The sequence below is a fragment of the Electrophorus electricus genome, chromosome 22 (assembly GCF_041902795.1).
Source record: "Electrophorus electricus isolate QZ-2024a chromosome 22, ASM4190279v1, whole genome shotgun sequence".
NCBI lineage: Eukaryota > Metazoa > Chordata > Actinopteri > Gymnotiformes > Gymnotidae > Electrophorus > Electrophorus electricus.
Window position 1 is genome coordinate 15,551,993 of NC_137518.1, and position 27,509 is coordinate 15,579,501.

The following is a 27,509-nucleotide window of genomic DNA, read 5'->3' on the forward strand; positions in this document are numbered from 1 at the left end:
CATGTTTGGTATGATTGTCTCCATGCGGTGTATTTTGTGCACATACCAGGCATCAGGAACAAAAATTTGGGGTGTGTGTGTTTATTCCCGGTGCATACCAATGTCTCGTTATACTCTCCACTATCCCCCCTTTGCTCATGTGACTCCTCCCATGAGCAATCTCACTTAATCCTTTTATATAAGATGTGGGGAGACATGGTTTGTTCGAGTCTGGGTGTACCAATATCCCGCCTATTTGTTTACACCCCCCTTTTTTCCATTTCGCATAGTCCTGTGGAGTGGCTTGTCTTTGGATATCTTTGGTAGTTATTCGGGTTTCAATATCTGCTTGTGCCATTTGTGGATTGAGTGGCTGTAATGCTGTAAGTTGAGCTACTTTATCCGCATGAGCATTTCCTTTTGACACAGTGTCATCTGCCTTTGTGTGTGCGGCACACTTCATAATTGCTACTTCCTTTGGCAGTTGGATTGCTTCCAATAGTTCTGCTACCAGGTGGTGATTTTTTATCTTTGCTCCTGAGCTGGTGAGAAAGTTGCAATGTTTCCAAATGGCCCCAAAATCATGTACCACTCCCCAAGCATATCGGGAATCAGTCCAAACATTCACAGTCTTATCCTATGCTAGCTTACATGCCTGTATGAGTGCGACAAGCTCAGCTGCCTGCGCTGAGTAGTTAGATGGGAGTGGTTCCGCTTTCACCACTTCCGTGTTTGACACGACGGCAAATGCTGCTCGATTAGTTCCTCGAGAGTCACGTTTGGCTGAGCCATCCACAAACAACTCCAGGTCCGCGTTAAATATCGGTTCCTCCTTTAAATCTATTCTAGGAGATGTTGCAATTTCTAACACTTGCTGGCAGTCATGGGGTTCCCCCTCCTCCTCTGTAAGCGGTAGAGTGGAGGGGCTCACGGTTGTGCATCGTTTCACAGTAACATTTGGCATGTCCAATAAAGCAGTGTGGTACCTGAGCCATCGCTGAGCGGATAAATGTGCCACCTTTTGGTCCTGCAATATTCGTGATACTGCATGGGGAACATGTAGGGTCAGTTTAGCATGCCCTACTATATCTCTGGATGCTACTAGGGCCTTTTCTGCTGCGGCTACTGCTCTTATACACAATGGCAGGCCTGCTGCAACTGCATCCAGCTTTCCTGAGAAATAGGCTACTGGCCTCTGTTTGTCCCCGTGTTTTTGCGTTAAAACGCTTGTCATGTATTGTCCTTTCACATCCACTGTCTGTTCGAATGATTTACTGAGGTCTGGGATGCCTAAGGCGGGCATGACCTATAATAATTGCTTCAATGCTGTAAAGGCTGCTTCAGCTTCTGGCGTCCACTCTAACTGAGAGGAATTCGACCCCTTGGTCGGTATTATATTTCTGAGTGGCCCCTCATGCTCTGCATAAGATGGTATGAACGTTCTACAATAGGAGCACATGCCTAAAAAGGACAGCAGCTGTTTTTTCGTCGTAGGCTTCGGTATAGTCAAAATAGCATTTTAGTCAGCATGCGCATTTGTTCGGTAATGTCATGTCCTAGAAAGTGCACTTGCTGCTTGCAAAACTGTAATTTAGATTTGGATGCCTTGTGGCCTTCTCCTGCTAAATAATGTAGCAGTGCCACCGTGGCTTGTTTACACGCTTCTCGTGTTTTTCCACAAATTAAGAGATCATCAACATATTGCAGCAGAGCTGTTCCTTCAGGGAGCTCTAAAGCCTTTAGGCTTCGGTGCAGGGCGGCATTGTAAATAGTTGGTGATTCACAATACCCCTGACACAACCTTGTGAATGTGTATGGCTTTCCTTCAAAAGTGAAAGCAAACCAAAATTGGCTATCCTTGTGCACAAGCTTGACCCCCCTTTTGCAATTTAACCTATATGGGGCTGGCATTTTCCACGCTTTTATGCTCGGGCTGTACATAATTTCACACTGGGATTCTTTTACCCAGTCAGTTGCGCTCAACACGCGTTTAGTCCAGAATCCTACTCTCTGCCAGTCTGGGTCGGCATGTGTGCTAGCCAGCGACACATGAGGTGCTGCATGCGAGACCGAATATAAAAATTTCTGTTAAGCTGAGAGCTGCACCACTCCCGCAGCCCACTCGCAGTCCCATGCTATAGCTGTGATAATCAAACTGTCGCTGCCCCCTAAGTCAAATTTCTGCTCAAAATCAACGTCTGATCCCTCATGGACCTTCATCATACAGTGAATAGAGTCACTTTGTTTAATAATCAGCTCACCAGGTAGCGTGTTAGTAACTTCAGTCATAAAATGTGTTAGTACTTCCCCAGCAGTGCACTGCAATTCATAAACATACAAAGGGACCCCCACTTCTAACTGGACTCCCTGTGTGGGTGTTTACCACGTGACAAATAACCCCTCTGGGTTGCTGCTAATTGTGCATCCAAGTTTACACATTATGTCTCTAGCTAACAAATTAATTGGACACGTTTCTGACACCAAAAAGCTGTGTTTGAATTGGCTATTTCCTAAACTACATTGGAGAGGCTCGGACATCCTTTCATCGATGGGATGGCCTCCCACTCCAATTACTGTTATCCCATACCCTGGTCTCATTCTACATTCTATTAAACCTTCTCTCAACACCAAGTGGGTGGCACCACTGTCAGCCAAAAACTTAACATTTTTTCCCTCTACATTCACAGTTACTTCAGGGAGGCCTCTTGACCCTTTACTAATCTGCTGTAGTAATTGGTCATTTAAATTTGTTACTTCCCGTTTGCCGTCTTCCTTCAGTGGTTCGTCGCTGTCCTGCCTCTCCTCCGCCCGCCAAACTTCCACAGCCATGCTGTCACTATCTTCCCCTTTTTCTTCAGGACAGTCTCTTGCAAAGTGTCCGAATTTTCCACAATTGTAGCATTCCCTTCCTCCAAACTCTTTTCCTCGACCTCTTCCTCTCCCTTGTCCGCGTCCGCGTCCTCTGCCACGTCCGCGACCTCTTTCCCTGTCTCCTACTGTTTGGAGCATGGTCAGCATCGCCTGGTGAGTGATGTCGGTGCGCTGGCGCTCCCGTCTAGCATCCTTCTTGCCCAGATTAGTTTCATGATGCTTGGCGTGTTCTTCAATAGTTGACAAAGGGGCTCGACTATAACCGATGCAGTTTTTTCTGATGAGATCGCTAATGTCCTTTCTCATATTCATGACGAAGCTATTTCTCAGATGAGCTTCCCACGCCCCCACCTCTCCGGGGCCCGCTGCACGTTGTGCTGGTGCATTAATTCCACAATGATCAGTATGGACGCGTGTCAAACAGACGAGGAAATCAGCCACGGGCTCGTCATCCCTTTGTTTGCATGCTGCTATCATGTCGGTGTTAATAGTTGTCAGGTATGCTGCTTCCACCCTTTCGATGAGTCTTCTTATCATCTCTCTGTATGGGCCATTTAGGTCAGGCTGCCCTTGGGGCGGTGCATTCCACTCAGGCAGATGGAGACGAACATCTCCATCCACCCAGTCTCTGTCAATGCGGTTATACTGCGGTCCGAGTCGAATCATAAGCAATCATCACAGTTCAGCCTGAGTTGGTCTGCAGAACTGCACAAATGCCATAAGTTCATGTCCGAAGTGTCATCCGCCGATATCGCCTGGTTTGCTCAGGCCGTCAACCGCTTTCATGATGTCGTCTACAGTCCAGTGGCGGTGGACCATAATTACTTCATCTGGTCCAGACACCTCCATCATCGGGAACTGCGGGGTGCAGCCTGCCTCAGGCTCTGCAGATAGCTTTATAGTGGTGTGACTTCGAGTGCGATGAGCCACTGGTGAGGTTATTGCCTCCAGTTGTCGTCTTGATTCGTCATATAGAGACGGCTTTGGTGTCAGCGATGAAGTCCCTGGCTCAGGATATGGAGGTGGGTTTGTTGGCGCTTGCGGCTGTTGAATCAGCTGGGGGGCTCTCGGCGGGGCGGCATCGAGGTCAGGATCAGCTAAGGAAACACACTGAGAGACTTCATTATTTCCTTTTCTATGCCCTACCTCCTGCTTTCTCTGTCTTTTTTCAGCCTGCCTTTTCCAGAATATCTTCACTGTTCTTGTCAAAATATTTCCGCGCTTTCTTATAAGCCTCCCTTGGTTTAACCTTTACTCTTTCAACCAATTTAAGTAAATATGCAACACTCAAGGTCCCCGATGCATTAAACCCATAGTATTTAATCCAGAACGGGACATATTTATTTACATGTTCCCCATAGTCTGTACTCATTTGGAAGAACAGGCTACTAGAAAACTTGTCTTTGCTAAATTCATATTCCTTACTTTGCCCATTACCCATTTATTTATTTATTTATTTTTATTTTTTTTGTAGGTAAGGGTTGCACAAATGTGATTGCAATATAACCAAATAATATGAATAATATGGGTACGGGTGACTCCCCCCCCCTTTTTTCTTTCTTTCTGTTAATCACGTCTCTAACGTTGCTTAAATTAGTTCCACTCCAGTAATTCGTGCTGGTTTACAGAGTTTCCTCCTTTCTCTATGGGGCGTCCTGGCGGCCCGGGCCTATTTTCCCTTACACTTGTACGTCTACACAGTGTGCCTAACTCTTTTAGGCTATTGGAGTCCCATAATCCGGAGTCCCAGACTCCTTTATGAGCGCTAGTATTCCCTACTACGCTACTTACACAGGCGCGCCCCCAGGCAAACTCTGGCGGATTTCTATATTCGAACTTTTAACGATTGGTTTACTATTTCCACCACTTACTTTCAGTTCGTTAGATCAGGCGGAGCACACCACCACTTTGAGTCAAGCGGGACATCACTCCCTGGTTAGGTACTTTCCCGTATTCTTGTGGGTTTCCCTCTTTCTCCAGCTCAGTCGAGAAATTCTCTCTGAGGAGCGTCCTCGAAGTTCAGTCACCGCTGCTCCGCGTGGTGCCCCTCGCTGATCCTGCCGACTGGGCCAATTTCTGTGGTGGAAATTTGAATAAACAGCAAGTCAGACGTGATTAAAAGAGTAATTTAATAAAGAAAATAGGACATACAAAACACAGCTATGTGAGAGCTAATGCTCTGAAGCAAAAGCTCTAAAGGGGTAGACTGGCTCTGCTCCTTATACCTAGACTTCACCCCCAGAGAGGGATGCTCTGTATCCCTGTTTACCCATTCCCTGCTCCTTATACCTAGATTTCACCCCCAGAGAGGGATGCTCTGTAATCCTGTTTACCCATTCCCTGCTCCTTATGCCTAGACTTCACCCCCAGAGAGGGGTGCTCTGTATCCCTGTTTACCCATTCCCTGCTCCTTATACCTAGACTTCACCCCCAGAGAGGGGTGCTCTGTAATCCTGTTTACCCATTCCCTGCTCCTTATGCCTAGACTTCACCCCCAGAGAGGGGTGCTCTGTAATCCTGTTTACCCATTCCCTGCTCCTTATGCCTAGACTTCACCCCCAGAGAGGGATGCTCTGTAATCCTGTTTACCCATTCCCTGCTCCTTATGCCTAGACTTCACCCCCAGAGAGGGGTGCTCTGTAATGCTGTTTACCCATTCCCTGCTCCTTATACCTAGACTTCACCCCCAGAGAGGGATGCTCTGTATCCCTGTTTACCCATTCCCTGCTCCTTATACCTAGACTTCACCCCCAGAGAGGGATGCTCTGTATCCCTGTTTACCCATTCCCTGCTCCTTATACCTAGACTTCACCCCCAGAGAGGGATGCTCTGTATCCCTGTTTACCCATTCCCTGCTCCTTATACCTAGACTTCACCCCCAGAGAGGGGTGCTCTGTATCCCTGTTTACCCATTCCCTGCTCCTTATGGCGATGAACATTCCTGCAGTACCAGAGCACTCACCAGGACAGACACAGTTTGCAAGATAAAATAAGCCTAATCCCTTTTTACGACACTTGCAGGTCACGACACATGCAGGTCGTTAGGCAACATTCCAACAGTCGTTTTGTTCACACAATATACAGAGACAGAGTATGCAGACTAAACTATTCATATAAGATTATATAATAAAAGGATTAACATGATTATATATGAATCATTACATATGAATCACATGATAATACATGATCGAATAATATTTTCCATCCCCCATTGCATGCACAATTGCATGATCTAACCTTCTTTTTAGGGAAGGCGTCAGTGGCTGCCAAATTGCGAGTATGAGTCAGAGCATCATTCAGCGGATCATGAGTTTAGAGACATGAAATCTAACAACAGTGGCTGAGTTTTTGGAAATAAATGTAAGGTTTCAGAGTTTTCAGTCAGTTTTCAGTCATCCTTACTGAGACCTGCCTCTTCAGTCCAGACCTTCTCGAAAAGTTTAACAAATACGATAGTAGACCCCTTTTGTGGGACTTTCTCTATTTCACACCTTGTACCAAACTGAGAAGGGGGTCGAACTTTCCAGGTATGTTAATAGAGAGGCATGCCTTGGTTCTTGCATATTCAATACCCTTTGTTTTCACAATAGGGGAATTCCTCTACCACATACAGGGATACAGAAATAAATAAGATCCACCATGAATCATTAAAACAAAGCAAATCATACATTTTCTACCAATTTCTACCTCCTGGTATTAGAATGAACTTTGTAACACAAACCCTAGGAGGAGTGGAGCAATCGAATAATCAATTCCTTAATTCCTTTTCTGTTTTCTAGAAGTTACAAACTACTGACTTTAATAGATTTTGTCTAATTGGTTCATATAAGATTTCTAGTAAACACAATTAGGAGTGGTTAACAATTTGTTTGCCAGTCAGGAGGTCAATCGTAATATAGTAAAAGAGACTTCACCTCCAATTGACAATTTCACCTCCAGTTGACAATCCTGGATGAGCCCCAAAAACAGTTAGATCCTGTAGCCTCTTGGTCATGTCTTTCTCCAGGCCGTTCTGTCTAAATGTGGAGTGCATTCCCAAATCAAGACACTAGAAACTGTCATTATTAGTAGCACAGGGAAGGTATTTGTAGGGTTTGAGGAGTATGTAAGGAGGAAGGAAGTGACACAGGGAGGGGAAGTGGGATGTATGCGTGCGTGTGTGTGTGAAGGTCATGGAAGCGATAAGATAAGAGTAGTACTGGGAGTAGTACTCTCCTAATCCTGACAAAACAGAAGTGCTTCTATTAGGCACACAGACGGCTAGAACCTCACTCTAATTACTTAATGAACCTCAATGATCTCACAATCACATCCTCTTTAACAGTTAAAGATCTTGGAGTGATTATGGATCCCATTCGAAGCTCATGTAAATAATATTATACAATAAATATAGGACCACCTTTCTCCACCTCAGGAACATTGCAAACATTGGGAGCGTACTCTCCTCACATGATGCAGAAAAGCTAGTGCATGCATTTATCAATTCAAGATTGGTCTACTGTAATGCCTTACTATCTGGCTGTACCACTTAGTGTCTAAGCAAGCTCCAGCTGGTTCAAAATGCAGCAGTCAGAGTTCTTACTACAACTAGGAAATTTGATCACATCACTCTTATCTTAGCTACATTACAATGGCTCCCAGTAAAATTTCATATTGATTATAAAATACTTCTAATGACCTACAAAGTACTGAGTGGTCTTGCCCCACAGTACCTTAGTGAACTCCTAATGTGTCACAATCCACCACATCTGCTTAGATCAAAAGGTGCAGGCTGTTTACTAGTACCAAGAAAAAGAAAATCAGGGCAGAGCCTTTTCCTATAAAGTTCCCACATTATGGAATAACCTTCCTGTAAATGTTTGAGACTCAGACACAGTCTCAATATTTAAGCCTAGGCTGAAAACCTGTACAGTCAGGCATTTTATTAACTACTTCCCATCTTGGGTAAAGGTGTAGCCCCATGTCTACATGGGCATTGAGAGTTCTGGTAAACTGGGATGGTATGGTGCTGTCACTTCACTACTCTTTTGTCACTCAAGTTTGTTGACTGAGAACAGCAGAGTGCTGATTTTCCAGGGTGCCCTCATGCCTGTGTTTCCTTCTGGCTCTTTCCTTTTAGCTGTGCTTCCATAGCTAGATCTGCCAGATTCCATCTTTGCACATTATAGTTCCCTAATTTACATACCCTCATACTTGGACATGCCTAATAATCTATTCTCTCTTTCTAACGAGGCATACCCACCCCTGATGTCATGTTCTTACAGAGCCTCAACCCGTCTCAGCTACCATGCCTCCTCCCACAAACCCTTGATGGCCCCCTGTTGTGGCCCACCTCACCTCCACCCCAGCCAACTTCTTCGCCGTTGCTCTTGATGAATATACGAGACCAGACTATGACTTTTAGAAACCAAGAATAGACATTGCATATTTCTTTATTTTTATTTTTCTTTCTCACTCACTACTTATTCTGCTCCTTATTGTTTATATTGTTGCTATTGTGGTGTCCATTGTCAGCCAGCCTTTGAGTCTTGGTTCCTCTCAAGGTTTCTTCCTATTGCTCTAGCGAGTTTTTCCTTGCCACTGTCACCCTTAGCTTGCTTACTGGGGACTTGGACTTGGACATTTGAAAAGCTGCTTTGTGACCATAGCTGTTGTAAAAATATATATAAATAAATTTGACTTTGACTACATTTGTCTTGCTTCATCTCCCCACAAAACCGTATAAGTAGTAATCATTATTGTCAATTCTGATAGTACTTCTGTTATACAGGATATAGAGTAAATATAGATGGCAACATTCCCCAAATAAACACACATACACACGTACACCTACATTTAAGTCTTGACTCACATTCACAAATTTGTTCATTTGTTCATAGCTGAAAACTGAACACTCCAATGTGTTCTGGCTAACTCCAATTCCAATTCAGATTCCAAAATCGGCACTTTTATACATGCTTATACACAGTCACACACACATACACAGACACATACACACACACATACACATGCACACACACACACACACACACACACACACACACACACACACACACACACACACACACACACACACACACACACACACACACACACACACACACACACACACACACACACACACACACACACACACACACACACACATATATACATACGTACATACATACATATCTATACACACACTCACACATTGTTTTGCATCGAACTAGTGCTGAAGTCAAACCTCACACAAATAAACTATGCACTCCTGTTGCAGTCTTGCACATTATCCTACTTGCTGCTAGAGTACTGTACTAAACCAGCACTATACTCTGAACTGTTCTGGCTGCTACCGGTGACTGCTATGTTCAGTGTAGCATGTCACTGACTCCTATGCACAACTCACTTTACATATTCCCAGTACTGTGTACTGCACTAAATAATTGCACTGTCTACTCATTTTGCATTTGTCCTGTTCTGTATTTATTATTGTTTATTTAATGTTTATTTATTTTGCACTATATTGGACTGTTTGTGTAGCATGTTGTCTGTTGCACTGTTGTTTTGTGTTGCAGCATGGTCCTGGAGGAACACTGTCTCGTTTTTGTTGTGTACTTGTATATAGCTGAAATGACAATAAAACCTCTTTGAACTTTGAACTTGAACTTTGAACACACAGGCAAGTGCACCCACATACATGCATACATGCACAATACATTGTGTCTGATGGAGTTCCAAATAATATGGGACACTAATTGCTTGAATTTCAGAAGTGCTAACAATTAACAGAAAACAGACATCAATAACCTGGTTGCCAGATAATTACTGCTTATGTTGTTATTTCAAGCACCCAGGAGATTTGTTTGAGTGTTTAAGCCATGGAAAAACCTCTTGTTGCAGTGTTTGGATATCGTTCAGTAGTGCTTCCCCTAAACCCATCTCCAAAGTATTGTTTCTCCTCTGTGTATTGTACAGTGGAGCCTTCTCTAAGGACTACTCCAGATTAGCAGCTAAGAGTAATCTCTCGCACTATGTCAACACAGAGGCTGCAGATGGATGACAGAGGTCCCCAGGTCTCCAGTGCCATCTTGGCTCACCCACACACCCTTTATCCCTCACACACACACATACACATGCTCTCTCCCTCATACACACATCCACATTGTTCTTACTCACACATACACACTAACACTCATGTGCTAGGCTGACCTCGTTATTCTGGGAACCTGCCCCAGCTGTCAGACATGGTTCCCTGTGCTCACATCCTGTTACTGTGCCACAGTAAACCTGGTACTGTGCAGAGAATCAGGGCGGCAGCATGGACACTCTTCTCCACCGGTGGTTTATCATACGAGGCAAAAGGAGGCTTGTCCTTGATTTTTTAAAATCTCAGTAGTGTGTTGTTTTTTTGTTTTTTTAAAATCAATCCCTAACTTCAATATGCATAATTTTAGAAAATGTTGTTTACATTTTAAAATTAGCTACAGTATCTGAATGGCAGAGGTGTTTGTAGTTTGTAGGTAGGTAAACTAACCAATCCGAATAAATATGCAAATTTTGGAACACCACTTAGATCTTGTGAAAAATCCACTAAAATAAAATTAGCCTCTTTTGATAACCAACCGTATTTGACTACAGTAATGACTACATAGGGTAATCAGTTAGCTTCGAAAATCTCTTCATGTAATTTAGTATTTCTTTGTACATTTACATTCATGGTTAAGGCCAGCTAACATGGCTGTGAACTTGGAGCATTTGCTGGAAAATATATTAACTGTGTTAACTATGTAGCATTCTGTGTTATAAGCTGTGCTTTTGAAATTGCTGGAGAGAGCCATTGTCATTGGGGAAATACAGCACCAGAAACATGCCTATGACAATGTGAGGGAGCACATATTTATTTGGAAGAGTGATTTTTGTATTATACTATTTATTCTCTCCGGTTCCATTCATTCCCTGTGAACTATTATCGCTGTTCTATCATTCTATTGTACCGAGTAATTCCCTGGTGTGTATGTCTGGCTATTATTCTAATTCTGCTACAAATAAAACTCCCTGTTCTAAGATGTCAGACCTATAGTTTTTTTGTGCCCCTTCAATTAAAAAAGAGGGATGTCTCTCGGCCTGGTACAGCATTACTGTCTGTTTGGTAAGTTAACAAAAAATGTTAATCTACATTATTCATTCACACATCAGTCTCCCCACACATTTTCCTCACATACTGCTACCACTCTTTTCTAGCGTTCCTCTCTGAGGGGATTATGTTTTTGTTTTTTTTTTCTCAGCGGATTATTTACTAGTGCAGAAGGACATCTTATAGAGAGCACGAGACCTACACTTGTATTGGTAACAGAAGTTTATTCATTACTTGGAAAGAGAATTAGCATTAGTGACCCTGTAAACTGTGAAGTTGGCGGTACTGTGTACCGATAACTCTGCACCTTTCACAAAGCTACTAAATGCAGCCTTAATGAAAAACCTCACTGACAGTAAAGGATAGAGTGTGCATGTAGGAGAAGTTTTCAAGTTCCACATATTTTGCTGACATTAGAGGGAGCTTTCAGAAGTCTGGGTGGAAGACCTCATAGTAACGGCTTAGTTTCTTTCATTACTTCATACACTTTTTTATTCCTCGGTTGAATTGTCAAAGTCTTCAGGTCTACGTTCTTATGCTATCTTATGACGATATGCATGCCCTCTCAGACACACATCCCCACTGACCCTTCTCAGCACATATCCAGATAAACCTAAAGTAACTTCACCACCTCATGAACAAGTTGTCTTCCCTTGAAGCCTTTTTTTCTTAGATTCCATTGGTCTCAGAGTCTCTTTGTCTCCCTCTCTTAGATGAGTGATGAGGCTGGGCTAGCTGGTACCTCATGCCTGTGAGGGGGTCTGCTGTGGTGTTAGTTACACTATTGGGTGAGGCGGGGGGGTGACACGCCAATCTAAGATAGGGAGTTGTTTTTGCAGTGTGGAAATAGACGTGTGTGTGTGTGTGAGTGTGTGTGTTCATTCGTTCATGTACTGGCATGCGTTTGCTATGAGCTGCATACTGAACACACCTAGGACTCAAAAGGAAGGTTCTTATTAGTGGCAGCTTGAATAATGACAAAATGGGTTTGGATGATAACACTTCACAGACACCAAACCCTGTTGGGGCATCTGGTGACTGGTCTTGTATTCGTGGCACTACTAGGAGTGAATGTGTCTACTGCAACACACAAATGTACTGACCATCTAATACAGAGTCAAAGAGGTTAAGTTAGGTGAAATAATATACATATCTAAAGACATACTTATTGTTCTTTTTTGTTATTCCCTTACAGGTGATATCTCCTGCAGTACATAAATTCACAAATTACTTCATATTATAGATGAGATTTGAATGGCATTAAAGTCTCTGAAAGAGCACAAGGAGTTCAACCTGGGGTCAGTGTGTGTGGGCAGCAGAGGTTTGTGCTGAAATAATTTTGCATATATCAGCAAGCATGAATACCAACCCACTGCAACTGAGTCTGTGTGCGTGTGTGTGTGCGCGCGCATGTGTGTGTGCGTGTGTGTGCATGTGTGTGTGTGTGTGTGTATATGTGTGTGTGTGTGTGTGTGTGCACTGCTTATGCTTATGCAGTATGTATGGCAGAGATCAGAGGAATTCTGGAGAGGGGAGAAGCTCCTGGCTCCCCATGATGTTTAATCCTACCCTGAGGAGACAGACAGAGACACAGAGAAATAGACATACAGAGAGAGAAATAGAGAGAGAGAGAGAGAGAGAGAGAGAGAGACAGAGAGAGAGAGAGAGACAAAGAGACAGAGAAAGAGAGAGACACAGAGAAATAGACATACAGAGAGAGAAATATATAGAGAGAGAGACAGAGAGGGAGGGAGGGAGAGAGCACTCTGGGAAAGTCGTGGGGGTTGTCCTGCTGCGTCTCGATGACACTCTGCTTCTCTGCTGCCCACTGCGCTCATTCCCCACATTTTAATTCCCACACTGCAGCTCCATGTAGCTCCCCTTACTCCTATAACACTGCAGACCTCTGTATCTCCACCACCCCACCCCGCCCCGCCACATCTGAAATGGAACAGGCCTGCAGCGGCTTGTGCGTGTCTCAGAAGGTGCTGCGAGCCCTGTCCACTGGCATCAGCAGCAGGCTGAAGCACTGAAGCACCGATCCTAGCGCTGGGTGACTTCCCACATCGAACAGTAGATGTCACTACATCTTTAGCTTCTCAATTTCACTGCATGCAGAATTCCAGAAACCATTGTATTAATCCCAATGCCTAATTTAAGCAAGCAAGAATGTCTGTAAAGCTGCCTGTAGTCTATTGTACTCACACCATGGAAGTGATACTTGGCCAAAATCTAATTTACAACAAGCAAAACCCTTGTAATATACTGCTTAAAGGAAAGGTTTTACTACACAGTGTCTTAGTGACAAAAAATGTTCTATAGCAAGGCTGCGCATATATTCCATACATTAAAATAGGCCAGTTTTGTTGTAAAATTCAGGTGACATGAGTGAGTAATGGTTGCGTTGAATGTGCAAATTTTCCAGTCATTGACTATGGAAGTCAAGCTTTCATATGCACCATAGGCTATTTCTATGCACAAAGAGAAGGTCAAGGTCTTGAAAATGCATTAAACACACATAGACCCTGTGTTCAGCCTTTCATTAGCAAAGGTGATTTAAAAAAAAAAGTTCAGTAGAGTATCTTGCAGAAAGGGAGTGTTCTAAAAACATAAAGCAAACCTCACCACTTCCTCCTATTCCTCTCTTCCAGAAGTATCCTTTAGAGTACTTTCAGCTGACAATATGAAATCACAATTGATCAAATGCGGCATACTTTATGCAGCCATGAATAATTTATCGGCAAATGGGTGCATGATTCTATTTTTTAATAATTCATTACTCTCAAGAAGCCTGGCATTGCACCAGCTATGATTAAAAGCCAACGAATCCATTGGAATCAATAGTTGTGTGGAAGCGCTTTGGTGGGGCCTGATGGTTTGTGGTACTGAACTCAGTACTGAACCTGAATCAAATGTGTATTTGATTAAATACATCAAGCAGAGAGAGAACCCCATTCTGTCTTCATGATTCTTTGATTTCCATTCTCACAACACAGGACGTGGGTGTGCAGAGCACAGCACCTGTGCTTCCCATACATAAGCTGTCTCTTTCTCACGAGAACAGATGGGGTTTCATTATGAAGCTAGGACTTTTGAGGTGAAACAGACATATTTTTAGAAGCTGGCACCATATCCGTTCGGTTTGGGTGGTGCTCTCTATGCAGTGCTGTGTGCAGAACAGATTTTGAAGACTGAAACACTGCAGATCTGTCATGCTCAAAATATCTTGGACAAATGTCAACAAAGAACTTAAATACTGTGTCAACAAATCATAAGCAAATAGACCTAGTATGGATTAATCTCTATGGTTTTCTGCATATTTCCATGTAATGAAACATATAATGAATTTTTACATTACAAAAGTAAACAGGACTCATAGCTTTTAGAATTCTGAATATGTTTCCTGTTAAAGACCTCTGTGTGCTGCAGATGACTCCAGATGTTACCGGACGTCTGACACAGTCTCAGTTGTCCCTGGTGCTGTTGTTACAAGGACATAGCAGCACAGGGTTAATTAAACCTCCCTAGCCTACAGTCATGACTCTGGTTGAGGAAGCACGTCTGGTCCAGGTCTGGGTCTCTGTAACAGAGCACTGGTCTGAAATTCCCCTCTCCCCACATACGCTCCCATTCACTAGTTCAGGTTCCAGCATCTAATATTCAGACTGGGGAATGAGGATGAAATAATGAGAGAAGATTTGGCGTGTCTGATACCTAACTTTCAGACAAACACTCTATCACTAAGCTTAGATACCCTTTATCAGAGTGATAGTTTGGATATCAGTCACCTCCAACCCTGTTGTTTAGACGCACCCACGTGTCTGCCACAGTACTTGCAGAGGATGTGAAGAGTGCTTATGAAGGTTTGTTGATGGTGCAATCCTGGTTGAGGTTTATTGCTTTAATGCTTATGGCTGAAGTTTGTCTTTTCCGGTGATTGGTGGCTGTTAAAGAGATAACCAGGGCTCTTGTTACCATGTATGTGTATGTTACTGAGATAACCAGAGCTCCTGTTACTTTGTCAGTGGGCGGTAACAATTACCCATGAGGCTATTACGCAACTGCATGGCCAAGTCAAGTACCTTAACCACTGAGCTTCCACTGCCCCTGTAATACATGAAAGTTATACCTATTTTGATTTTAATTGAATTCATAACCATATTTAGGAAGAATATAGGACACACTTAGTGGTGTACCACTGTGCCCAAGTGAAGCAGGGGCTGAGGAGTTGGGAGAGTGATGTGGTAACCCACCACGCAAGCTCACTCCAGGAGTAAACATGTGGTCGGAGGCCCTTCCGTAGCAACAGCCCTCGCTCAATAGAGAAGCATGTAGTCAGTTCAACAGCCCTTTTGCTGAAGGGGGGGGGGGGGGGGGGGTAAACAGGAACAATTAGGTGAGAAAGACACTGCATAGATTAACAACATGGACCCACCCAGGGTCTGCTGCAGCTGTCATGATTTTCTCAATCTATCTGCCCCAATTCCTCTCCAAATCCCCTCCTCCTCACTCCTACTCATGGGCCTCCCCCTATTTTTGGCTGCAGGGTGTGTTTGTGTGTGTGTGTGTAGGTGTGTGTGTGTGTGTGTGTGTGTGTGTGTGTGTGTGTGTGTGTGTGTGTGTGTGTGTGTGTGTGTGCGTGTGTGTGTGTGTGTGTGTGTGCACATGCGTGCGTGCGTGTGTGTGTATAAATGGGGGTGGGGTTGAGGGGACAGACAATGATGGGGAAGGGATGAGTCTTTTTCCAGGAGGTTGGGTGTTAGAAACCTCTCATCTTGGTTCTGTCTGTTGTGTTTCTGGTTGAGTTACACCCCCCCCCGCCAGTTTATAAACTCCAGCCACTAAAGCTTTACAAGATGCTCCTCAGACAAATGCCATGACAACACAGAGTAAGGGAGAGAGAGAGAGAGAAAGGAAAGAGAGATAAATAAAGAAATAAAAGAAGAGAGAGAAATAAAAGAAGAGAGAAATGAAGGAGAGAGTGTGAAAGAAAGAAAGTCAGAGGTGAAGAAGAAAGAGAAACATGGGACAATTCTCAAGTCTCACATCTGTTTCTTAAGCTTGTGACTCACAGTGGTTGCATACAAAACACACACATGAATTTCACACATGCAAGCTCACACATACACACCTACATCCTTACTCATTTGGAATGATAAAAAGGGCAAACCACAAGAAATACATCTTCATCTACACAAGAGAGCAACAGACTACATTTCGAAGTACTTGCACTTCAAAGTGTGCTTTCTGCATAGAGATAATAAAATTCCATAAAAGGCAACATTTTAGAAAGAATCTTAAAAAAAAAAAAATTAATAAAGGACTGTTTTTCAGAGACAAGTGTCAACTCTAAGGTATAACTGGGCCTATAAAAGCTACAGACTCAGATGTATGCATTGCTCTAGGCCCAAGCTGCCAATGCCCTCCCTGTCCTTGTGATCCTGAATTAGCACTCAGACAGCTCTATTTTCTCAGCCACCAAGCCATTCCAGTAGGGATGACAATGAAACTCACCCCCAGGGTCTAGGAAAGACCCAGAGCTTTCTCAAGTCTACACTTGGGAGGACAAAAGAAGCAACGTTATTGGGTTTACCCCACAAGTACTGAACTCACCCCACAGGTATGACAATCCCACAGAAGATGTTTGTGACTCGGCATTTAACCAGTGCAACAAAAGATAAATCAGATGCTGGTTTATTCAGGTCTGGACTTACACTGGGTAAATCCTACACTGCTCTGTAAGAAACCAAACTCAAGCATTTGCTGCATCTCCAGAGAAACTGCAAGACTGCATGCAGGTGGCACATTGTAGACTAATTTCGGTCATTCCTTCTGTGTCTGCCACACAACCTGCAGCATGGTGGCATGAGGAAGAAACACAAGAAGAGGAAGGACCACAGGACAAGGAAGGAATACAAGGACTTTTTTGCTTAAAAAAAGAATGGATCAGAGTGAGGTCTTCTGTCTTTGATACCTCATGAATTATTCAGGTGTGCATGCAGTAGGTGTAGCACAGTGGTGGAGCACTGTGGGGTATAAAATTTGGGCAGATTTTTGTTGGATATAAAGGGGCCACAGGGAGGCATAACCATTGGTGCTGCTCGTCCGCGTTAGAGCGAGAGCCACTTGCGTTTCACACTGCCGAACAAGGAAGGGCCTTCTCATCTCAGAGCCTTTACAAGAACTGAGAAGGAAACGAGGTCCAGAAGGAGCTCGGAGAGAAGAGCTGTGGAGAAGTAGAAGAGATCCAACGAGCTCAGAGAGATGTGGAGAGTCAAGAGCATGGAGACGGTGCATCACAAACTCGAGCCCTCACTCTTGAAGGCTTGTGTCTTGTTTTGTGCGTAGCACGTAAGGCTGCTCCACCCAACCACATCACAGCAGGGCTGTGCTGTCTTAATGGCTGATTATAATGATGCTGCATGCGGTGATAAAAACAGACGTGGAAGTGTTTGAAAGTCGCAGTGCTGCCTGAGCTGTTACATCCCAAGTGAAAATCAAAGGCTCCGATTCTGACAGAGGATGAGAGGGGAGCTCCTCTATGAGCGCATCTGAAAAAGCCGCTTACTCCTGAATCTTTTCCTCAAGTTGATTATTGTGGATTTCTTCTCTGCAGATGGTCAACAGCGTCTTGGCAGTGAGCTGACTCTCCATTTCCCTGAAATGGTTTGGATTCAAAGGAGTCTCAGCTCTGATGCTCAGCTGACACATGAAAAGAAGACGCTGTTACTTAAAATACCTTTGTTGTATTATACATAATATCCATGTAGGCTTTTTGCTTAATAATTTAGAAATACCACATTATAACATTGTGGATACGGAAATTCTGCACAGGTTTTAGTAAAGTCTATATGATTTGCTATGATCTCCTATTAATAGCCAGGGACTTGCCTTCAGTGAGATGTTACAAGCCAAGGGTGTTCTGTGGTGAGAAGGTTCTACAGTAAAGAGCACTTTGTTCAAATGAGCTGCTAAATCTCAGTCAAATAAAGTCAGTCATTGCCTCCACCACGCACACTCATTAATATTATATATGAACCAACTCTTCATGGCTAGCATCACGATAAACCGTGATACACCGATGTTTGCGGGGCATCTATAGCTAGACTTTGATCATCCCCCCCACATCTATGAATCAAATAAAATAAAAGCTATGTAAATCTCTTCCCAGTGGACAGGAGCATCAACCCCACCCCCATACTGCTGCATTATTGAGAGGATACTGGCTTTGCCATCACACATCAGGCCCACCTGTCATCCATTATTTAATACCATACAGCATTGGGAGTTTTTGACGTCCCATTATAAAAAGCCAGGCCTCCCGTAGCCACTCGGTCAGGCCTCATATGTGATTGACAATAAGTAAACATCTCCAACCCAGGAAGGGTGAACAGAGGCTGGGCCTCGACGAGGAGGTCAGATGGTGGGAAACATTAACTATGAGAGCCCATTGTAGATACGACCATGGAAACATGGATTTGTATGCTGTAAGAATAAGGTTACTTAAGGGCAAGTTTAGTGTTTTTATGATATTATGTTGATTGGTTCTTAACAGTAGTGATTCTTTTTCACTTCTTCAGGCTCCTTAGCAAGGCCTCTAATTAAAGGTGTGATAATTCTTTTTTTTTTTTTTGAAGTATTTAGTGCAGTAGATGACATCAGAGCATGTGGCTCCAGGTCAGGATATATGTAGATAACAGGTTGTGTTTTTGTGGGACAGGACGTGTGAAGACATGCAAAGTCACATGAAGGATGACAGAGTCAATATGATTACACTATTTGCATCAATGCAAAAAACTTGATTACCATTTTTCTACATTGCTTTCAGCTGAGTACAGTTTGCAGGTGATTTGCTTTCTCAGAATGTCTTTGGAACATCAAAACATGAAAACCACCAAGAACAATGAAAAACAAAATAATGGAATAGTGATCTACTGTAGTTCCTCTCACATGCTAAAACAAATGTTTTCTAAAGGGGGCATGCTAGTAAGAGAATTATCCCAAATAGGCTGACCAAAGGCTAATACATTTCTCGCTTTCTCTTTCTGGATGGCTAAACAAGCGGAAGATCATCAAGACCATGCCACAGATCACTGTAATCAACCTGACATTTACCTTTTTGCTTAGCCAGCCCATTGCCCACAGACACAACACGAGTCGCCGCATCCCACTCCTCCATACACATCAGACCTTTTTTTAAAATATGGAAATGAATGGTAATTACCGTGCCGCTCAGCACCGATATTTGCTCAGGGATAAATAAGTATCATGGGATTTGAGGCGGGCTGTCAGAAGGCGTTGTGCCGAGGCGGGAGGGAGGAGAGGAGACATGGAAAAAAGAAAGGGAATGGGAGGGAAAAAGAGAGGGAGAGAATCTGAGAGGAAAAGAGGAGAGGAGTGTACAGAAGATGTGGTCAGGCTTCTTCACAACATGTGGACAGTAGTGGGAAAAGGAGGCCCCAAATGTAAGTTAAGTCTGCTGCGGGATGTGTCTCACACATGTGCCCAACACACATGCATTGGAATCAACTCTTTCCTTCCCAATGCCTTTTCTAGACAATTTACAGCAGTTATTTTCGAGAGCGAGCAGTTTTCCTTCTCAATTTTCTAGAGAGAGAATTTATTTTCTAGAACAAGCAACTTCAAAACTTTTTGGCAAACCACTGATGACACCCTGGACCAGTGGTTAATCACTGATTTAAATCAAGGATGAATCTTCAAACAATTATATTTATAAATGACGTCACTGTTTTCAACTTTCTCAGAGAGAACTATTGACAGTTCGATCCACAGAAGGAAGATGATCTTAGTGATTTGGCTTGACATTATTAATTGAATGCAATGGGGAGACAGATGTTTTCTGATTGTGCAGGTTACAAGATCTGTGTCTGCTGAAGACTCTTCTGGTAAAGCATGCCCTGAGTGGACTTGGATAATGATGACTCTACTGTTTTTATTAAAGTACATGGTCAATATCTCATGGTTAAAAGTCTCATTTCACTGATATGACACCTCCCCTCTGCCCTTGAATGAGTTTAATGCAGAAAGCAAGGCAGTTGGTAGGTCAAACAGCAGATCAATGTATTGATGAACACTCACTGATTCTAAACAGATCAAACAATCTTTGAGTCACTCTGCAAGGCATAGCAAGTTTAGCTTTGCAAGTTGGTATTGAACTGTCTGAACCATATTTACCACTTAAAATGAGCTACCAACAAAACTAGCTTGAGCTTCATTACTGGATAGTATCTTTAATTAGCTGAACATTTATTCCGTTTGGATAAGAAATTGGAGCTGATTAGAGGCTCTGCTGTTGGAAGCTAACAGCATGCTGACAGATTTGCTGTGTTTTGTGTCACATATCACACTAGTACACATGCTAGCTAGCGTGTCTGGCACTCACACACCTGGGACAGGCAATGAGAAAAGTCTCCAGAGAGATGAATGTCTGCGTGGAGGGTTAACAAGCTCTTTGTTATTTTTTGTATAATTAACGCATACAATTTTTAAATGCATGCAAATGGAGAGGAAATAGCTGTGGCTCATTGTGGTAACTGAGCCCAATCATCAATCATACAATTCATGCATGTCAACTATATCTATCTATCTATCTATCTATCTATCTATCTATCTATCTATCTATCTATCTATCTATCTATCTATCTATCTATCTATCTATCTATCTCTATCTATATATATATATATATATATATATATATATATATATATATATATATATATATATATATATATATAATATTCAGATTTCAAAATGTAGTGAAGTACACATTTCACTACACATTCCAGAGAAACAGGATGTTTTGAACAGAGGTCCTTCGAATAGAGGCTGGTGTCGAATGGTGTCTGTCCCAGTGGATAGTGATTGTGAGCTTTGTATTTCATTGTCATTGGCTATTTAGTTGTTTTCTTTTAATCTCCTCTGCTCCCTTCTCAATATCACTGTAGGCACATTCAGTTAGACCTTTTTGGCATATCTGGTTATAATGAATAATAAGTGATATAGTAATTAATATTATAATAAGGAATTTGTTCAGTATGTAGTATTTTTCACTTATACACACTCACAGTGTGTATTAGATAAACAGTGTGAATTAGATACAGGACCACAGGTGAAGCCTAACTGAAGTCCCATTAACCAATCACCCCCCACCCCCACCTTTAAGATTGGCCATTTGGCCTAAAGACCATCAGCCAGTGCCATCAATGTAAATCACTGGAGAAAATCTGTCAGGTCCAGCTGGTGACACAGTACTCTGCTTTTTTGCAGTTAGTCTGATTCTAACTACATTTTGCCTTAATCCTAAAGGTGAATATGATATTGTCTTTTAATGCTCCTATCAAGTTGAAAAATAGTAAAATAGTTAATTTGGGTTAGGACAGAGGGGGAATAACATATGCACACACACACACACACACACACACACACACACACACACACACACACACACACACACACACACACACACACACACACAAGCCCTTTAAATGTATTCAAATGTCCATATCCACAATTACATTTTCTCACCTTGAGATAATAAGACTATAGGATTGCTATGTTGTTTCTGTGGTTATATGACATGTGTTATAGAGGCCAGTAACAGGACAACCAGGTGGGCGTGTCAATGAGACATTGACACACCCACCTGCTCAGTGACTTAAATATGTGCATAGACACTTTAAATAGAGCAAATATGAAACTGTAAGGAAGGGCTAGACAGACTAAAATCTGAGCACTGTTTTAATATTTTTAGACCAAGTCACCAGCTCAAGACGTAAACTTGGCATGAAATTGGGTACTGAGGTTTATGTTGAACTAAAGACAACAGTATGTACAATGCTTCGGTGAGAAGTTCAGCAAAGCTTTAATGTGGGGCTGGCAAATCATTTTCACCATAAAATCCCTTAAATTAATAGTCATCAGGGTGGCAATGCTTGCACTGGAAGTAAAAAGCACATATTGTATACAGCCTACACACTAACACTGCCCCACAAGCATTTGGATGAGCATTTAAATATAATGCAGGCCTGAGAACAGATATCCTTTGCTGTCATTAGATTTTTCCAAGCAGAGCAGAAGGCTTAAGCAGAAGGCTTATCTTTGCGTTGAACCTTTGGCAGTAAGCTTGCTTTTTTTTCCTCCTAGACCTCTAGTTAAATCCAGTAACCAATCATGGTGCTGATCACCCCTCTCTTAAGATTCCCCCCTGTCGTGTTCAGCAGACATCTGCCACCTTGCTCAGCTCTCTTGACTGGAGACACGGCTGTTGCTATGGCCTAACTGGTCAAACTTGCTTTTTAAATCAGTTTGCAGGGAGTCTCATTTAGATTTGACATTCAGCCTGCAGGACAGTATTAGACTGGATCTAGGCATCTAAAAACATGTTACTGATAGTTAGCTTTGTATTGCAATGGAAGTGGTCTAACTTTGTACTCCCCATACGCACACACACACACACACACACACACACACACACACACACACACACACACACACACACACACACACACACACACACACATACATACACACACAGAGTGGCAGCCACATCTTTACACCCACAAGAGACCATTCCGCACATGCTTCTAACACATGCACACACACTGACTCCTGCCCACAGCCTTCTTCACATAAGCACAGCTTTCCAAATCCATTTCATGTGCCTTGGCGGATTGAGAGCTTTGCCAGGCTCGTCTCTGCCTCGCCTCCCACCCCCCCAAGCTTGAGCTCTCTGGAACAGTCAAAGGCGCGGGAGCAGACTCACCCCCCCCCCCCTCTCCAAGATCAAGGGAGGTTTTCTGGGCTCGTCAACCCTATTTTCAGCCTCATTAACTCTGGAGGGAGGCTTCTGCCGTGCTTCATCCGTTCTCTCGTCTAACCAGGTCCATGAAAATCAATTCCACTAATGTTAACAAAATATTTATACACGAGGAACACAAGAAAGGCCCTGCTGCTGCCATGGGAAGCACATTTGCTGTCCACAGATGAAAATGTGGGTCGGCTAAAAGCCCATGCTGTCAACACTGAGCTCCGGAGAATCAGGGAATGATGTCTTGCAAGGCTTATGGAAAAGTTTGGCTGAAAAAGCTGCAAAGGGGACTGATTGAAATCGATCAGTCATGGGCTCTTCCTTGGAAAGTCCTCACAGCTATTGATATTTGAGACTGATATTTGACAGACCAATAGTCTCACTAGGGGAATTGATAGAAACTGGTAGAACGTATTGATCCATTTGTGAAGAGAGGGAGGAGTTTGCTGTCACTGCAAACAGTGCAAGGTGAATGATGCAAAATGGGATTCTACCATCTAGTGATGAACTAACTCCTACCATGCTCAGGTGTGCCCAGCTGGGCTTATCCAAACTTTGTAGGCGTTGGACTCAACAAATATCTCAGCAACTATGCATATATCTTTCTGTATACATGCTCTGTCTTTTCTATGTATTGTATTTTTGAACATCTTAAGTTCAGCTGAGCCAAAGCAGCTGTGTTTACCATAAACTGCTTGAGCAGATCCAAATACTGGGTTTTATGGTACAATACGGTACAATATATATATATATATATATAGGTCTGGGAGAAAGCTAGACTCTGGTTGGCCATCTCTCAGCCCTGATCTTCACATCAGAGCTCTCTCCTCAGCATGGTCCCCATCGTCGCTCTGTGTGTGCACCCCGGCGCTGGCATTTCACACGTCACCACCTACCCAGCAGGACCCAGGCACCATTAAAGCAGCTCTGACGTAACCCCGCCCTGAGACACCTCCACCTCAGTGCTACACCAGGAAGGGAACAGAGGGCAGGGGCAACGGAAGCTGCCCCATTTAAGCTCTGAGAAGATGCAATCAATTAGCTCCACTGCAAATGTTTCATGCTAAGCACCCTGATGCCACATCAAGCAAATTTTTCCCCATTTCAGAATGCCCTTTAAAACTTTTAAACTGTTTTCTGAACGCAACAGGTTAGTCCTCTTGGTTTGGACAACAATGGAGACAGGATGGGGTATGAGGATAGGGGGAGGATAAAGATGAGGACATGAAAGAAGTTAAAGAATCATGGTTGAAAACCAGGCCACCCTGCTTGATCATGTGGTGAGCCATGGTTTAAGTATGAGGCAGGCTGGCAAGGCCAGACTACTTCACAGTAGCTGATATCATCAGACATTATGCACCATGATGCTGTACATTATGCACTATGATATATTATTACATCACTAGTGGACTGTAATGTACCGCAATGGATATATCGATGGTAGTTCAGTGATAATGATGTTTAGCCATTGAAAGGTCAGGCTGGCTATAAGAAATTTTGTGTCAGGCTCCAAAAAAATCACCCCAAATCATTCCCATCATGTTTTTGCAGTACTGAAAGAAACCTGTTGGTGGAAGAAACCAGCTCTTTACCCCACAGCAGGAAGAGCACATTGCCAACAAGATCACAGCAAACATTCAACTGCGAGAAGTACACAGTCTGATTCTCACAGCCAACGCCACCTTCGATAATATCAATAATATCAAGTCAGCTTGTCAGCATTGTTCCATATTCTTCAACGGTATCAACTAAACATGAGGCAGCTGTACAGCGTGCCGTTGGAGAAGAACGCCGATAGAGTGGAACAACTGTGAATATGTGCAGGTAAGCATTCTCTATTATTGCTACTGTTGTCATTGGTACTGTATACCAGTGAATAGTGGTATACCACAGTGACTGCCCCTGTCTGTTTACAGTATTCTGTAATACTGTTTTATCATGGCTGAGAATGATAGAGCTAGATGTTGCCACGGCTCCTCACGAGTACATCTGTGTTGAAGAGGTTGGCTTTGACTGAACTAAAACAAAGTGCAAGGAAAGAAATGTTTTAGAGTAACGTGCCATTATCAGTGTTCCAGGCCAAGGGGGCAACATTACTGTGTGTGTTTGATTTGATTTGATTTTATTAGACCATTTCACATTTTGTGCAAATAATATCCACATAGATACACCATGCGCTACCCATAATAAAACAGTCTGGGAAAACACAAAAGAGTCCAAAGACTTATTTACACTAAGGTCCCTTATGCAATACCAAATCCCGTATTAGGCAGCAGATGCAAAATAACCAACGTGGCCTAATAAAACAGGAAAAAATTATCACAATTCCTTTGCACCTAAAATGTATTTACATTTAAAAACATATCATACATAATGTATCAATCTAATTATTATCCATACCCCCTGCTGTATCCATTTCATTTTAGGTATTTAAGAATTTTTAAAACTTAAAACATAATATCAATTATTTTAAAACACCTTGGCAACCAGTTTGACAGAGTTGCAGCTACATACCTAAAAGAGTCCCTACCCATTCTACTTTTAAAACCAGGCGGAACCAAATCTGTGGTTCTTCCTCTAGTAGAATAACTTGACAGCCCCAACTTCTTTCACCTGCACAAAATCATTTTTAAAACACTGTTGAACAAACCCATGCAAAATCTTAGATGCTTTCCATAACTCTATCAATGCGACTCTGTCCTGCACTTTTAGCTATGCGTTATCCGTGCTTCAGGGCAGTGAGGGAGCAACATTACTGTGTGTAATGCCACTGTACAAAATGGGATCTTGCATCACCATGCCACTCCTGACCCATACATCCCTGCTCACATCCTACACAACACATCGATTCCCGATGAGCACAGGAATGGGCCAGAGCTATCCAGCTTTGTCATCATCTGTGTAACGTTACTGTCCAACATGACTGTTCATCAAGCCAAAATGTTTTGTTCTGTATCTTTCACTATACTCACCATTCCTAAACCCCGCTGAGGCATTCATGGAGGTGGAAGGTGGAAGATATGCATGCCTTATGGATATGCATGCCTTATGGATGCATATCCCATCTTCAAGCAATGGAGGAGGCCTGTGGGAATATACCAGCACTGGGAGATGAGGAAGCATACCATGGCTGGATGTGTACCTCCAAACAATACTGTCTCCGATGTCTTGGCAGAGAGACCATTGTGTGTGATGTAGATGAGGTGCTGTGGCCAGACCCAAACAGGAGACAGGATGCAGCCTAATTTTTTGTCATTTCCATATATTTCTTTCATTTCTTTTTTGTTTTTTGTATTGACTAAATGCATGAAGAGATGACTGGAACCATTTACAGCAGACTGCCATGCACTGCACAGTAAAAATACAAAAGAGATTGCAATGCTTTGCACTTTTCTCATCAGTGTTTGGATGGTGAAAAATATTGATTTGCTGGTCTGTGTGTAGAGATTTGGTGTAAAATTTAAAATTTTGAAGATTTCAATTGAATAAATGGTGTGTTTTTACACCAAGTGTGTTCATATTGTGAGTGTTTTGGGGATTGCTTGTAGAGTTTTGCAAAAATTAGCTGTAGTTTCAAAAATCATGTGTACGCATTGAGAAAAAAGTAAAACAATGTGGGAACAACCAGGAATACCAGGACTAACACATTGACACAGCAACTGTTCATGCAAAGCAATGCCCCAATTTTTGTATGTGTATGTTTCTGTGTGTATGATTGTGTGTGTGGGTTTATGTGTGTGCCTGTGTGTGTGTGTGTGTGTGTGTGTGTATAAAGCCAGTTAGGTTCTTTGCAGTAGCTGGTATATGTTTCCGTACTGATTAGGGGAGTGTAACACTGAACAGCTGGAGATCTGCACTTGGAGAAGAGGAGAGCAGAGCAGAGGGGAGGGGAAGAGAGGGGTGTAGACAAGAGGAGAAGAGAGGGGAGGAGAGGGTTTCAGAGGAGAGGGGAGGAGAGGGTTTCAGCGGAGAGGGGAGGAGAGGGTTGCAGAGGAGAGGGGAGGAGAGGGTTTCAGAGGAGAGGGGAGGAGAGGGCTTCAGAGGAGAGGGGAGGAGAGGAGAGGGTTTCAGAGGAGAGGAGAGGGTTTCAGAGGAGAGGGGAGGAGAGGGGAGGAGAGGGGAGGAGAGGGCTTCAGAGGAGAGGAGAGGAGAGGAGAGGGTTTCAGAGGAGAGGGGAGGAGAGGGGAGGAGAGGGTCTCAGAGGAGAGGGGAGGAAAAAGGCAAGACAGGCAAAATTCTACATGGTGGGGAGGGGCAGTGGGCTTATAAATGGAGTAAATGGATTCTGAGGACTTAGGGGAGGTGGCTTGTCAACAGGGGATATGAGGGAGAAGCCTGACTCGGGCTATCTAAAGCTAGTGAAGAAATTACAGAGCTTTGTAGCCTGCCAGGAATCGTCAACATCCATTAGAAACATGTTAAATCTTGAATGAAGGAGTCCTGTGCACAGTTTTAGAGAATGTCCAGAGCTGTCAGGCTGAAGTGTCACATGCAGACACTTCACACAAGGTATTTATATATTTAGCAAAGTGTTTCTTTAGTCCAAATTTGCATGGAGCCACATTTTGTAATTCTCCATTATTAAAACGGTGGAAAATCAAATGCTTTCAGTCATGGTGCCGCTAAATAATTCATTGTCTGTTTTTACGAAAACAGAAAACTAGAGTAGATCATTCCTGTGGAAGACCATCCCGTGACAACAAGCAGATGTTTAT

At 43.0% G+C, this 27,509-nt stretch overlaps 1 protein-coding gene across 2 annotated transcripts in view; it reads right to left on the minus strand.

Annotated features, from left to right (window-relative positions):
- Positions 1 to 27,509, minus strand: part of pnp4a (purine nucleoside phosphorylase 4a) — an 86,556-nt gene that overhangs the window by 18,297 nt on the left and 40,750 nt on the right. Inside the window, exon 2 of one of the 2 annotated variants that reach the window (XR_014119298.1) lies at positions 4,722 to 4,926. The exons of the other annotated variant lie outside the window; for it this stretch is intronic. The gene's annotated coding sequence lies outside the window, so the exon portion shown is untranslated. The remainder of the gene's footprint in view (positions 1 to 4,721; positions 4,927 to 27,509) is intronic. 2 annotated transcript variants of the gene reach the window in all.